Source organism: Carassius auratus, unplaced genomic scaffold, assembly GCF_003368295.1.
Source record: "Carassius auratus strain Wakin unplaced genomic scaffold, ASM336829v1 scaf_tig00044937, whole genome shotgun sequence".
Classification (NCBI taxonomy): domain Eukaryota; kingdom Metazoa; phylum Chordata; class Actinopteri; order Cypriniformes; family Cyprinidae; genus Carassius; species Carassius auratus.
The window spans coordinates 56,302-70,794 of NW_020526864.1; the positions used below are offsets into that span (position 1 = coordinate 56,302).

The following is a 14,493-nucleotide window of genomic DNA, read 5'->3' on the forward strand; positions in this document are numbered from 1 at the left end:
TGTCTTTACTGTCACTTTTGTTCATTTAATGTGTCCTTGATGTATAAAAGTACTAATTAAAAAACTTACAGATCCTAAAACTTTGAATAGTAATATGTACAGATTATTAGTAGGCCTACTGCAGCACCATTCAAATGTTTGGGGTGAAAGTAGTATCTACTTATTTGCCTAAAAATATAGAAAATCAGTACTCTTGTGAAAGATTATTGCAGTAGCTGTTTTATTAGAATATATTAACCCTTGTGGGTTGTTCGAATTCACTACCCTTTCATTAAACTGCTGTAAAAATGTTTCAGATAAATACTTTTTTTTTTTTTTTAGCTTTTATCACAGTCTTGGCCAAGTCAAAGATTAGTAACAACATTGGCTTTGAAGCATTGTTATTTTTTGTGCAGCATCAGATTAAAAAAAAAAATTCTCCCTCATTTATTGTTCGTGGCTGTTTTTGCCCCATTGACTTCTATTATAAGAAACATTTTTGATTGCAAAGCCATGACACCATAAAATCATGCATTCTTGATGGTTGGTGGTTTTTAAAATTAGTGCAAAACAATTTGAAAAACGAAATTCGAAAAAAAAAAATCTGATACATTTTTACAGCAGTTTTCATTTAGTTTATGTTTTCATCCACAAACATAACGAAGGGGAAGTGATTTTTTTTTTTCAAAGTATTTCCCCATAATATGTGTCAATATAAGATTTGTCACCAAAAATCATTCCATTTGCTGAAACACAGAGAAAGTTAAGACTCAACTTTATTCCCTAGTGAACGAAAATGTCCCCAACAACGCATAATGGTTAAGATAACGCATTACAAGTAACGCCATCAGATTTACTTTACTTTTTTAAGTAATTGGTAAAGAAACACATTACTTTTTAATTCATAAGGAAATATCTGAGTTAATTTTAAATAAGTAACTCCAGTTACTTTGTTTCCCATGTTTTGACTGACAGCTCTGATGTTGCCATGGTGACAGAAATCAGGAGTCAATGTAGAGCTCTGTGTGTGAACATGATCTTACTCTAGTTCTAGACTAAATATCATATCACCTGCACAAAAACAGATTCAGCGTTCCCCAAAATCAGTAAAAACAGCCAAATGTAAACTCAAAATATTATACAAACCTGCAATAATAAAATACGTTAAAAAAGACAAACATAATTTATACATTGAATCCAATTTTATTAACCAATGTCTTATTCGATGGTCCAATTCAACCGTACTAAGCAAAAATGACACATTTGTTTCAGTTTAGTTATTGCTGTGAATAGTGTTGAACTTTCTTTTACTGCGTCAGATTCTTCTCTATACTGTACAGACGTGAATTTACATTTCCTTCAGTCTGAAGTATCTTTTTTATATTAAAAATAAACAATCAAACCCTGCCCAGATTTAAAAAGTAACTCAAAAGTAGCGTAACGGATTACTTTCCAAAAAAAAGTAACTAATGTAATTACTTCCATTTTTGGGGGAGTAACGCAATATTGTAATGCATTACTTTTAAAAGTTACTTTCCCCAACACTGAATATATTTTATAATGTAATTTATTTCTGTGATGCGCAGCTGTATTTTGAGCATCATTACTCCAGTCTTAAGTGTCACATGATCTTCAGAAATCCGTATAATATGTTTTTGTGTAAACTAGTTATAATTATTCTTATATAGAACAGCATTTAATTCAAATAAAAATGTTTGTATCATGCCTTTACTGTTACTTTACTTTTGATGCATCCTTGCCGAATAAAAGAACTGGTTTCGGATCTCAGTAGCTGAATAAAGAGACACAGAATGACACGACACGAGCGTAATGTTTAAAAGCATTTAATGACATCGCACATATTTAACAGGGCAGGGAGGTTAAAGTCTACAGGTGCAGTTTCATACATCTGAGCGTCGGCCCGGAGGATCTATAGCGCTCTGGACGCCAGGATTTCATTCCTATTATGATGCTTTTGATTGTGCAGTAGATGAAAATCTCATTATAATAGATACAGTGATGGAGGGGATGCGCACTATGTATCAAAGAGCAGGAGAAGCCCAAACGACAAAACAAAGAGAAAAAGATAATGCTCAGTGCTATAGCCCACAAGCAAGTTATCGTATTCATACATTTTAATTTTTTTGTTCTTTTTGTACTTTTTTAGCTTGAGTAACATTACCTTTTTACCAGTAAATGTTGCACTGTTCACTTAACATTGATGCTTTAAAGTGTTATAATACATACTAATTTGTATACTCTTTTGTACTAGAATTATTTGAAACATATATATTATGATAAAACCCAAGAGAAATGGCAACGAAAAAAGAAATAAAAAGCATGACGTCAAAAGATTCTCTGTAGAAAGCAAACGTTCTTACAGCTCGTGAAAGCGTTTGGGTTTGGTACGACCCACCTTGATCACATGACACAAGTCTACCACGCTTTCGAGCCAAAGTTAATATTAGTCGATCAGCTTATAGTCGTTAAAAGGCGAATGTGACGTTAACGTGGAATTGTAGCGGTTCAATGGAATCGTTTCGAAGCATCACTGTCAACGAAGAGCGACTCGGCGAAGTCTCCGAGACAGCCTCATAAAAATTGAGGAAATGTTTTAAATATCCAGACCCCTCAAACGGCGCAAAGTAAAAAAAAAAAACGAGCGATAGCAACAGTCGGAATTCAAAATCAACGTAAAAAAAAATCGGGATTCCGATCGCGACATTCCCGGATCGCGCACGACACTCTCTTGCGTTTTTGTACAACTTTGGACCCAATAGGCGGGGCTTCCAGGCACAGAGTGTGGCATCTTTATGAGCTGTGCATGCTGGGATATCACTGGAGGAGGTGGGCGGACACAAACAGAAAGTCGTAAAAGAATCGAGGGAATGAGGCGATCGTTTCGGACGCCTACGGCTTCTTCTTGCTGAAGAGACTGAAGCGCTTCTCCTTGTCCTTCTCCTTGTCTTTCTCCCGCTTTCCAGGGCTGGATTCGGTCGTCAGGGAGACGGTTGCCGGGAGCGTGTGAGCACGGCTGGAGGCGGGGGTGCTCTGGTTGCTAGGTGTGATCTCTGATTTCTCGGAGGACGAGGAGCCGCTTCCGGCGTTCTGAATGGCTTGGATCCACGTGTTCATCTCCTCCTGCAAATGCCACACAGCTCATCAGGCAGATACAAAAAACTATCAAATACATCTGTGTAAGACATGCACTCTTCACTGGCTCCATAAAGAACATTTAACGTTTAAAGAACCTTTCCATTCCACATGTGTGACTCTGAAGCACAGGTTATATTTGTAGCAAAAGCCAACAATACATCAAATTATCGATTTTTCCAAATTGCCAGAAATCATCAGGATATTAAGTAAAGATCATGTTCCATGAAGATATTTTGTAAATCTCCTATCGTAAATATATCAAAACGTATTTTGCTAAGAACTTCATTTGAACATCTTTAAAGGTGATTTTCTCAATATTTAGATTTTTTTGCTCCCTCAGATTCCAGATTTTCAAATAGTTGCATCTCAGACAAATATTATCCGGTTCTAACAAACTATACATCAATGGAAAGATGGTTTATTGATAATGTATACATCTCAATAAAAATAATAATAATAATAATAATGACCCTTATGACTGGTTTTGTGGTCCAGGGTAATAAATGTTAATGTTAAGAAATAATAATAAAAAAAGGTTCTTTTTAGAATAGTTCACTGGAAGGTTCTTTTTGGAACCCAAGATGGTTCTTCTATTGAATTGCTGCAAAACAATTTTGGAATGTTCATTTTTATGAGTGTAATACAATTCTGCAGCCACCAGAAATTTACTTATAGATATTAATCTCATATACACTGGAAAAAAAAGTGTGTAAAAACAGTTTTCATTCATAAATTGCTAATAATTTCTCAAATAATTAAAAAAAAATTTTTTTTTGAAGTAGAACAACTGAAATTTTATTTTTTCTTGTAAAAGATTCCTAAAAGATAACTTTTTTTTTTTTTCGTCAAATACTTCAATTAAATAAATTGTTACTCAAATGAATTGAAGTACTTTTTATGTTTTTTTTTTTTTAATTTTCAGTAATTTCGCAATGTATTTTTATTTTTTTTAAATACTTCTCTAGTTTTGTTTTGTTTCATTTACCTTATTAATTTAAGTTAATCTTTCAGTAATTTACTAAAAAATATTTCTATATACTTTTATTTTTTAATTAATTCCATTTATTTAGTTTAACTTACGTCAATTTTATAATGCGACTCATTTTATTTGTTTAATATTTCTATATAGCTTTATTTTTTCATTTAATCTATTAACTATCAATTACTTCTGTTTTAGTTTGATTGACTTTTAAATCTCTTCTTAAAACATTCTATTTTAGGATTGCTTTTATTTGATTATTTATTTTATGTTTGCATCATTTGTTATATATTTTTTTGTATTTAAAGTTTTTTTTCCCTTGTCATTGTTTGCCTGTAAAGCGCTCTTATAAAGCAACTTTTCAAGGCACTATATATATATATATATAAAATATTATTATTATTATAAATTTTAGTACTTCAACTTATTTTCATTTCAGTCGAATAATGGTAAGTTAATGGATTCTTTTTAGTCTGTTATCTATAAGTTTCTCACATTGGCTACCACAAGAGTGTACAGCTAAACAAACAGCAAAAGTGAACCATGAGCTCCGAATGGTGTAATATTGCTGGAGATATGATGATAAAAGCAGACTCACGTCATCTTTGGCTTGGAAGAGATACTCGTTTCCATCAGTAACTCTGTGAAGAGAAACGGCAGCTTCAGTCCCAGCAGGACACCATCATTAAACAGCGATCACAAGACTGCGGCTGGGATCTGCTGCTCACCTGAGCTTGAAGACGTGCTTCTTCTTCTTGTAGTCGACGGCCACCTCGCAGACGGCGTCCTTCAGGCTGACGGGGGTCTCGCTGTGGTACGGGACGCCCCTGCGCCGCGCTCTTGTTGTCTTTGTAGAAGCCCATCTCGTGGGTGTTGATGACGCAGTACACGTTATGCCAGGATCTGACGAGACACACAAACATTAGCTCACCTGCACCTGTGTGGCACTTTAATCAGGGAAATATAGTTACTTATAGAAGTGGACTCTCAAAATAAAGTGTAACTGAAAACTGTGCTTTAGTGAGTGTGTTAAACCAATTAACTTTAAACATGTATGCACCATAATACACAGGTTTACATAAAGAGCATGAATGATAATCTGACTCTCACTGATTTTTGTTTTGTGGAAACAGTGATGCATTAATTTTTTCAGGATTACTTGATGAGAGGGTAAAAAACTGCATATATTTGAATTAGAAATATTTTGTAAATTTTGTAAATTTTTGTAAATGCCTTTACTGTAACTTTAGATCAGTTTAATGCATCCTTGTTCATTTAAAATATTCATTTCTAAAAAAAAAAAGTACTGACCTCAAACTTTTAAACATCAGTGCAGTGTTATTTAAGTTTTCTTTCTTAATATTTCTCAATATTTTTTTTTTCTTCACATTTTTGATATAGTTAAGTTTAGGCGTTTTAGTTTTTGTTCTTTTATGTCAGTTTTGGTTTTTATTTTAATATATCAAGTTAATATTTATTTTATAAAAAATGTTTTTTAATTAAATGTTTTAGGGTTTTAAATATTTGTAATATATCTTTTGTAAAAAAATTATATATATATATATATATATATATATATATATATATATATATATATATATATATATATATATATATATATATATATATATATATATATATTTATATTGAGTTGAAGTTTTAGTAATTCTGTTGTGTATTTATAAATAATAACTAAAAATTCAGTAATTTTTAAATAATATTTTTTAGGACAACTGACACAAATAATCTTTTTTTGTTTTTATTTTTCCCCTGAAAATTATTTTTTTAATGTGTAATTAATTTTTAAAGCACCTTTATAAGAGCACATTTTTCTCAAACCATATAAAAATATCCAATAAAGCCATATAATGTGTCTCTCATTTATCTCATATACCTTTGTAATATAACGGAATTAATTTATTGAATTGTCAATGTTAGTTATTCCTCCTTACATTTAATTCGTTTATTTTGTATTTTTTCATTTTAAGCTTTCATTATGATTTCATAATGATTGATTTATTATTAATATGAAATGATTATTTTTTTATTTTGCATAATGTAAACTAAATGAAAATGAGAAATGATGCTTTAACAACTAGCTGAGATCCTTTTGAAAAGGTTATTTTATTATAGGTACTATTAGTTTTAAGCAATGCAAATATTCGTAAGGCTTTTAGTTTTGTCACCTATAATAAGATGTGGCAGGTCTGGAGTCTACATGTTAATATTATTGTGGAAGGTGATCCTCAGACCTGCTGGAGGCTTTCTTGTTGTGTCCTTCCCACTCGTGTTTTCGGTGCAGGAACCCCTCCAGCTGCGCAGACAGAGTCTCCTGACCCTTCGCTGGAAGTGTGGACGACTGACTGCCTTTAGCCCGTCTGTCTGCGCTCGGAGACGGGATGGGACTCGGCTCCTTCGAGCTCCTCTCAGGCACTCCGTTCATCTCTCCGTCCACCCCGTCCTGCCAAAAACAGCACCATGAGTTCCCAAACACACCGCAGCGCTCATGAATCAGTCACACGCAAGAAACCACAGATGAGATTTACATTAAAATCAGGTCAAAGAGAGAATAAGCCAATGAAGTCAACATGAAAAAAAAAGAGATTTTTTTTTTTTTTTGCATAGTATTTTTTTTTTTTTTAAATATCAAAATGAAGCGAGTTTATGCTTAAGACAAGAAAAAATATCTACAAATGAAGAAAAATAACTTAGCAGATATTTTTACTTGTTTTAAGCATAGAGTCATTTAAAATTCTATATACACGTGTTATTTTACTGAAAATTAGTTATTAAAATATTTTTATATAATGTACTATTATTATTATAGTTATTCCTAATTCTTTAGATTAGTAAAAAAAAAACATATCATTTATTAATATATCTTCTTGTTTTAAGCGTAAAGTCACTAAATTTTGATAACCGTTTTCCTAAAATATAAAAAATAAAATGTATTGATTTATATACAAATTTGTTATTTTGCTGAAAGTAATATTTTATAATAAAATTTTATTATTTATTATTATTTACAATAAATATTCTTAGTTATTTAGATTAATATAAAACAAATACATATCATTTATTAATATGTATTAATTTATTGTTTTAAGGCGTCACTGAATTTTGCTAAATTGTTTTAAAATGTATTAACATGAGTATATTATTTTACTAAAAATCATTTTATTAAATATATTTTGATATATTTAGATTAGCATTAAACTAACAAAATACATATTTCTTAATTTGACTAGCGATTTTATATTAATTTTACACATTTAATATTAAGATTAGTTATAAAAAGAATATAGATTTAAATGCATTACGACACTTAATTTTAATATAATGTTTTTCTGAAAACACGACTCAATATATATCGTAATTTAAAAATGTTTCAATATTTGTGCTGAAAAACAAGAAACAATAAACACATTCAAACATGTTAAACACAACATTAATAACTTATCAGTGCAAGCCAAGTTCCTTTTTTGAATTGTGACATCATGCATGCTATTGGATATTGTTATTAATGTCAGGTTTTAAATGCATTTCATGTTGACTTTAAAGATTAAAAGATGATATGAGGTGGGAAACTCTTCAGATGTCTAGGACTCAATCAGTTTGAGAAACTTCATCATGCTTGAAGCAACAGCACACAGAATTCACTCCAGGTGTGTTACTGTACCGCAAAACCCATCTGATGGCGTCCTGCTCCGCTAAAACGGCTCTCAGGAACTCAAACACAACCGCTTTAGTCCAGCATTACTAAAATCTGTGCTTTAAAACCTTACAACTCTCATACGGAGCCAGTGAAGTCTGGCTGAGATGCATTTAAACAGACAGAAGTGTGCAGGAAGAGTCAGGTCATTTATTAGTCTGTGCATAACAGAGATACATATGACAGCATTCATCTTTTCAGATCGTTTTATGGTAAATCACCTCAAACCGAGACGAATGCATGCACAAAAAACTAAAACACTTGGATTTTCTGGACTCTCAAGGTTTGAGTTTCACAAAAGCACACTACCAAAACCATGGCAGATCATTTGCACCGGTTTAATTATATAAACTACTGTCTTAAAGCGATGCTCTCGGTTCATTATGACTCACATCACACAAACCGTTCATTAATATCAGCTTTTACAACGATGCACTTATCATGGAAGTCTGGAGCTAGCCATAAAGCACCATTTCTATAGACAAAACATCACTGGGAGGAATTACAATGCAAAAAAAAATGTGTTTTTCCTCAGTAATTCTGTCTTATTTTACAGTACAAATATCATAACGTTCTTAAAATCAAAAGACATTGACTTAAGAAGCAAAGTGACTTAGCTAAACTGAACTGAACTAAACTGAATTTGTGTTACTTATGCTTAAAACCAGTGCTTTAAGTGGCCCAAAAGAGGTGCCTGTACTCTATTATAGCCAATTTTATTGAAGGGGTTTTATATACAGCAGCCAACAGGCGACCTTAATAATAAATCCTTTTATTAGTTTGTGGATTTGCTTGAGCTAGAAAGAACTACTGAACATAAATAAAATGTGCAAAAGGATTAAAAAAAATACCCTTAGAAAGAGCTACTGCATTAGTTCATTAGCTTGCGTCTGACCTCCAGTGTTAACATTCCGGCTTGGTGGGATGTCAGCTAGCGAGTCAGCTGATTCTGACCGTGTTCTTTTAGTAATTAGAGTCTGAAGCAGTACTAAATCTCAATCTCAGAATCTCAAATGATTCGCGATCCCACTCCGAACTCCCGAACTGATTCAAATGATTCGCGATCCCCAAACTGACTCAAATGATTCGCGAACCCGCTCCGAACTACCAAACTGATTCAAATGATTCGCGATCCCCAAACTGACTCAAATGATTCGCGATCCCGCTCCGAACTACCAAACTGATTCAAATGATTCGCGATCTCCAACTGACTCAAATGATTCGCGATCCCGCTCTGAACTCCCGAACTGATTCAAATGATTTGCGATCTCCAACTGACTCAAATGATTCGCGATCCCCAAATTGACTCAAATGATTCGCGATCCCGCTACGAACTCCCGAAATGATTCAAATGATTCGCGATCCCTGAACTGATTCAAATGATTCGCAATCCCGCTCCAACTCCCGAAATGACTCAAATGATTCGCGATCCCTGAACTGACTCAAATGATTTGCGAACCCGCTCCGAACTACCAAACTGACTCAAATGATTCGCGATCCCCAAACTGACTCAAATGATTCGCGATCCCGCTCTGAACTCCCGAACTGATTCAAATGATTTGCGATCTCCAACTGACTCAAATGATTCGCGATCCCCAAATTGACTCAAATGATTCGCGATCCCGCTACGAACTCCCGAACTGACTCAAACGATTCACGATCCCCAAACTGACTCAAATGAATCGCGAACCCACTTTGAACTCCGCTTTTGAACTTAGAAAGAGCTACTGCATTTCTTCATTAGCTTGCGTCTGAGTGTACGTGTTTCACACACTCTCTCCGGCCACGTTGAGTTGTTGGCACTGACAGCGGAAAAAGCCACGCATGCGCTTTCCACTTGTAAAACTCAAGGGTGTATGGGTAATGTAGTCTCTGCTCTCAGTGTGACGAATTAGGAAGCTTGCATTGTGAAGGGCGCTCTGAAAAGCGGCAGCGCAGTCAAAGGATTAAAACCTCTATTAAAACAGATGTCCAAATGAACGTACCGGTACGCTAAAAGCACGTTCCGGGCGCACAGAGAGGAGGCGGTACGCTCAAGAGCTATATTTGGAAGTGGTGGTACTGAGTACTGGTGCATACCGGCCCACTTAAAGCACTGCTTAAAACTTAAAAGTCTGGGGGTATATTTGTAGAAATAGACAACAATACATTGTATGGGTCAAAATTATAAATTTTTCTCTCATGCCAAAAATCATTAGGATATTATGTAAAGATCATGTTCAATTAATATATTTAGTAAATTTCCTACAGTAAATATATATAAAAACTTCATTTTTATCAGTAATATGCATTGCTAAGAGCTTCATTTGGATAACTTTAAAGATGATTTTCTCAATATTTAATTATTATCCTCATAATAAACCATATGGAAAGATTATTTATTCAGCTTTAAGATAATGTAGAAATTTCAATTTCTAAAAATGTACACTTAAGACTGGTTTTGTGCCCCAGGGTCACATTAATTAATATATTATAATATAAAATATTAGTATAAATTACTTTATAACTAATCTTAATATTTTAAATGTTTTAATTTAATATTTTTTACAACAATATAATACATATAAATATATTATAATATTAACAAATGTATTTATATTAGAATAAAGTTTTAATAAAGATTAATAAAATATAGCTAAATTATTTGTATTTATTGTAAACTAATCTTAATATCTAAATGTGTTTAATTTACTAAAATAATACATGTATTTTATTTATTTTATATTAATTAAGTTTATTGGAATTTATTATTGGAATATTCTACCAGTGAGTTCAGGAAATAATCAGAATTTAAAAGGAAATAAGATTAATTGTTTTGGTTTTCTTTCTTGTTTTTAAGCATAAAGCCACTTAATTTTCATCATTTAAGTTATTTTCATCATACACATTTTTGCCTTGTGTATGTTCCAGTTTTTAATGCATGTTAATCCTCCTAATAACGACGCTCCACCTCATTAAGACAAAACCACACTTTATACATTAAATAACACTTATTTTTTTATGTCGGCGTTTATATCAGTGCTTTAACTGCTCCATATTTCCATTGTGCATTACTGTTTTTTTTTTTGTTTTGCTTATTTCTAATGACTTAACCTAGCAGTATAACCAGCATTATATCTTTCTTTTTAAGGCACATCATGTCCACAAAACACACTGAAGATATTGAGATACACTGTCAATAAGTCCACCGATAACCTGCGTCAGCTGGTGCAGAGGTGTATGATCATCACAGTGCATTATGGGAACTCTCAGTGTCCCTGACCGGTGGTTCGTGGTGTCTGCTGACTGCTAGTGTATTGTGGGTAAGTACAGGAGCGGTAACTAACCCGTGGAGAGTCCTGGTCTGATGGCAGTCCGTTCTGGGCAATCTGCTCTCCTTCTCTGTGGACACACACATACAGACTATATATATATAACATTTCATACACTAACATATACATCAATGTATTATTAAGTACTCTTTTAAAGAACACTGCTTACTCAACCCTAAACATCAGAAAAAGAAACTGTACTGAGAGTGTCCTGAAACACATTAGCTGATTATTGCAGCATCTGTGTGTCATGTGCTGTGTGTGTGTGTGTGTGTGTGTGTGTGTGTTCACCTCTGCTGTGTTTCTGCGTCCTGCTCCTGGACCGGCTCTGGTGTGGGCGGTTTCCTCCTCTTCTCCTCCTCCTCTTGCTGTCTTCTCACTTCCAATAACTCCAACTACACAATACACAGAGCGGTACAACATCATGATGTCATGATGGTTTTTATACTGTACAAACTGTATATTCTATCCTTCACCAACCCTAGCCCTAACCCTCACAGGAAACTTTCTGCATTTTACTTTCTCAAAAAAACTCATTCTGTATGATTTATAAGCGTTTTGAAAAATGGACATGGGTTATGTCCTCATAAGTCACCCTTGTAATACCTGTGTCATACCCATGTCATTATACAGAGTTGTGTCCTGATATGTGACACACACACACACACTGTCTCATACACACACACGCACACGCACACACACACACACGCACGCACGCACACACACACACACACACACACAGGCATCCTCTCTCTCTCTCACAAACACACAAACACACTCACTTTCATACACTCACACACACAAACAGGCATCCTCTCTCTCTCTCTCTCTCACACACACACACACACTCTCCCTCCCTCTCTCCCTCCCTCTCTCCCTCTCTCTCTCTCTCACCGTGGTCAGTCGCTCCAGCGCTGAGAAGCGTTCCTCCCAGGTGGCGGCTGACTTCTCGAAGGCTTCGTGTCGTTTGATCAGCTTCTCCACCTCGTCCACATTCTGTCCCATCTCTCTGCTGGACAGATAGGGTTCCTGTCCCAGCAGCCACGCCTCTGCCACGCCGGCGTCCCGCGAAAACTGGTGCACTTCCAGAACTGCACAAACACACACACACGGTGAAGGGGGAAATCAGCGTCAATGATTTAAAGCTGCACAAGCTGCCCACCTCCTTCAACACACTTCAGATTATAAGGTAAGAAATAAGTGTTTCAGAGCTGCAAAGCATCATGGGAGGAGACACTCAAATCCAAGACATCAAATGAAATATGTCCAACAGGGAAAACCATAAGAAATATATTATAAAAACTATATTATATATTATAAAACATAAACAAAAGAAATATATCCAACAGGGAAAACTACAACTCAAGAGTATTCGAACCATTCAAATTCACACTCTATGAAATCATTATATAAATATAAAAATTCTAATACAAAATAATACAAATATAAATGCTTAGAAATTTTGAATTCATTGACTTATTAACACACACATTAATTCATTTTATATAAATTTGAATAAGTATTTAATCAATTTTTTTCTAAAATAATACATTTACTATATTAGTATAAAAATATTACACTTTTTTTTCTCGATTGCAAACACAATTCATGCAACAATTCACCATTTTCTCACAACTATAAACACAATCTGAAAACTACACACAACATTTGCAAACTTCAGACTTCAGGTCAAAATCAAATAGTTCAGTCAAAAACAAGTTTTCTTTAGACAGACTCAAGCTTTGGCCTCAGATGACACACAAACCTGTCAAATACACACACTACTTCACTGCCTAGAGAACACTAGTGAGATCACTTCAAAACACTGTTAGAAAAAACCTTTTTTTCTAGTCAATGTCTGTTACAATATACAACGTAAATAGAGGGATGCAGAAAGAGTTAAATTCATCAATAAACTGTAAGTAAAGAGATCTTACAGTAGATGAAAGCACTTCTGTATATAGAATATACAATAAACACACACTCTTCACACAATAACTTGTGCTCTTGTGCATATCATCCTGAGATTCTGAGTTAGTTTTACTGTGTGTTTGTGTTTTCTGAATGAGAACATGGTTAAACCTGTGCGAAATGACGGCCCTTTTGTGTAGAGTTTTACAGAAAACACTGAACAAATTGGAAAGTTTTTAAAGTTTTTTTTAAAAGAACTCTATGAATGGTTTGGAAAACTGGAGAAATGAATCCGTTAGCAGTGTGTTAGCAGTCGAGAAAAATTTTATTTAGATTTAGGGATTATACAAAAAATATTTTTACTAATTTTAATATGCTTTTATGCATTTTATTAATTTAAATATATAATTTTTTTTAATGTTTTATATATTAAATATGATTTTATATTCATTTTAATATATTAAATGTATTTAATTTTTACTAGCGTAGTACATTTAATATATTAATATATTATTCATATAAAAAATAAACATTTATATTATTTATACTAATCTGAAGCTGATCTGAAACAAAACACTTGCTAATTTTTGATCTATTTCCCCTCATACTCACTCAGTCTAAGCCACTCCCATCTGTCCTCCCACTTGTCAATCATATCTTTCCTCTTGTCCGTCAACTGCAACAACTTCTCTTTGATCTGTGGGAGATGAAAGCAGACATGAAAGACTGGAACAAGACATCAAAAGATGTTCTTCTGATCTGAAACCTCTGGAGTCTCCTCACCTCCTCTGATGCGTAGTGTTTCCGTGCCAGGAGAGATTTGCCCAGCTCGATGCAGACCGTGAAGCTGTCGTTACGGGCATCGATTTCAGCCTTGATTCCCTGGTGGTTGTTCATGAGAAGCTCCACAGACGACACGTCCCTGAAGAACAGCAGACAGAGAGAGGATTAACCCCTTCAGACTGATCTGGAACATCTAAAACACTTTCAATCTTATCTACATTTGTAGATTTATTTTTTACTTAAATAGTTCTTGTATTCTGCACAATGTTGACTCCTAATGTTATATATATTAAAAAATACATATATATATATATATATATATATATATATATATATATATATAATTTTTATTATATATCTTTCTAAAAATTCCCTTTACTTCTCTGCATAAATATTACATAAATATTGAGATATAAATCAGTGTCAAAAAGATGAAAAGGTTAGATAATTTTAGCTATATATAGCTAGACCTAAAAAAAAAATTGTATTTATTTTTAATAATTTTAACAGTAAAAAAATATGAAAATTATGTTTTTTTTTTTTTTTCAAAGTGTCACCTAACACTGACATACACTTTTTTATTTACTTAAAAAATGCAATTAATAGTTTTTATTGATTGACTGATTATATAAGCATTATCTTTACATTATTTATTGAATATA

The 14,493-nt window shown here is 33.4% G+C and overlaps 1 pseudogene; it reads right to left on the reverse strand.

Annotated features, from left to right (window-relative positions):
* Positions 1-1,807: 1,807 nt before the first annotated feature.
* LOC113087629 (spectrin beta chain, non-erythrocytic 1-like) overlaps positions 1,808-14,493 on the reverse strand; it is a 44,471-nt pseudogene continuing 31,785 nt past the window's right edge.